We start from the raw sequence: 1,847 nt of genomic DNA, 5'->3' as shown, positions 1-1,847 counted from the left end.
CCTCAAGTGATCCACCTGCCTCAGCCCCACAAAGTGCTGGGATTACAGGCGCAAGTCACCGCACCCGACCCTACTTCCCTCCTAACGCCCACCATACGTGCTTCCAAATGTTTGCTGAATGACAAGGTGAAGGAGTGAATGGGACTACGTGACTTCGGGCAGCAGGCAATCCTATTCCTTGGACCTCAGTTTCCCTTTTTGGAAAGCAAGCCTGTCTCTCGCTCTCTGCCCTAAAAGCCTGAGTTCTGGGCTTGAGATGAGCGCCTCCTGTAGAGCAGACTCCAGGTGGAGTTGAGCTGGGTCTTCTAGGAGGCCAGGATCCGGCCAGCTCTTGGGTCCGGTCCTCCCGCGGAACCCGGTACACCCAGTCACAGCGCCGCCCCGCCCAACTTCCCTTTGTTCCCCCAAGCCGCGCCCCTCCGCATAGCTCGTTCCCCATTGGCCGGGGAGTGGGGCGGCGGGCGGCGGGAGGGATCGTGTGCGCCTGTGCTTTGTGTGTCCCGGCCGCAGCCCCGAGCCAGCTGCAGCTCCTTGATCGGAGCCGGATCCTGAGCGGGTAACACGGGCTGAAGCGGCGCCGGCGGCGCCGGCCGCCACGCCCGGGGACTCCATTGTTGAGGCTACCCCGGCTCTGTCGGCTGCTCAGCTGCGCTCCAGTGGGCCCAGGCGCCGCGGGGAGGAGCGAACGCTGCGAGGCGGCGGCCTGAGGTGAGACGGCTCCACGGGCGACGGGGTCCCTGCCCCGGGCATGGCGGCTACGAGATGGGCCCCGCAGGTTCCCGGGTCGGGATCCGGCGTCCGTACGCCTGGGCTTTGTCTCGGCCTCGGGTGGCACCGGGGGCTTCGCATCTGCTGGAATATCGCGTGGGCCCGCGCGGGGTCCTAGTCGCCCTGGGGATGGGGGCCGGTCCCCACTGCTCCCCGGCTCCTCCCGTCTGCCGCGGAGGGGACTGCATGGACCTGGGCGCTGGCTTCTGCCCGGTCCCCCCGCGGCGTGGTTGGTCCCCGCGTGCGGCAGAGGGGGCCCTGCCAGGACTCACTCGTGGGGCGGGGACCGCGTCACCGTGAGTGGGAGACTCCGCCGCCCTCCCTGGCAGTGAGACTGTTTCGCCAGACTCACCGAGGGGACTGCGCGGACCCTCGTACTAGGGGGTCCGTGACTCTGGGTGGGGGCTCTTTTCCGGATCCACACAACGGCTGAGTGTTTTGTCACCTATATAGGTGGCTGCGTGGACCCGCGCGCGTGGGTCCTGGCCGTCCTGCTAGTGGGGCTGTGCGCCGCCCCGTGGCTCGTCTGGGTCGACCCCGCCAGAGACGCGCGTGTAGTGGGGGTCCGTGTGCGGGGGAAGTGGTTGCTGGGGGCACACTGCCCCGGCCCTGTGATTTATCGTCTCACATCCCCGGCGGGAGGAAGCGAGAAGTGCGGGCCTACGGCTGTCGCGCAGCTGCCGCACCGACCTCTGCTGTGGCAGGCGGGTCCCGGGGGGCGAGGGGCTGTCACCGCGCATCCCACCGCAGCGCTTCCTGCTCTGGCCCCGGGCTGGGCTCTGATTGGAGGGAGAAGGGCCCTTCTGCCCAGCGCGTCTTGATTTCTTCCGTTAGTAATGGGAAGAAAAAAAAAAATCTGAAAGGCAGATTGAACTTGGTAGCTCTCAGCGCCTGGAGAGTGGAAGAAACTCTCCCAAGAATTTGGCGGGCTGGAAAGTGCGTTTCAAGCAGGAGCATCCACACCCACGGAATGAGGCCAAGGCAGTTACAGTTAGAGGTCAGATTTGTGAGGGGAGAGCGAGGGTGAGGTCCGTGGGTGGGGAGACTCTGACCTCAGCTTGATGGGAAGACCTGATGCT

At 65.9% G+C, this 1,847-nt stretch overlaps 1 pseudogene; it reads right to left on the bottom strand.

Moving 5' to 3' along the window:
* Positions 1–355: 355 nt before the first annotated feature.
* Positions 356–1,508, bottom strand: LOC111533297 (annotated as a pseudogene).
* Positions 1,509–1,847: the final 339 nt, after the last annotated feature.

Source organism: Piliocolobus tephrosceles, unplaced genomic scaffold (assembly GCF_002776525.5).
Source record: "Piliocolobus tephrosceles isolate RC106 unplaced genomic scaffold, ASM277652v3 unscaffolded_21590, whole genome shotgun sequence".
In the NCBI taxonomy this organism is placed as follows: domain Eukaryota; kingdom Metazoa; phylum Chordata; class Mammalia; order Primates; family Cercopithecidae; genus Piliocolobus; species Piliocolobus tephrosceles.
Note: the sequence above shows the minus strand (reverse complement) of the source record. Positions and strands in the feature narration are given on the sequence as shown.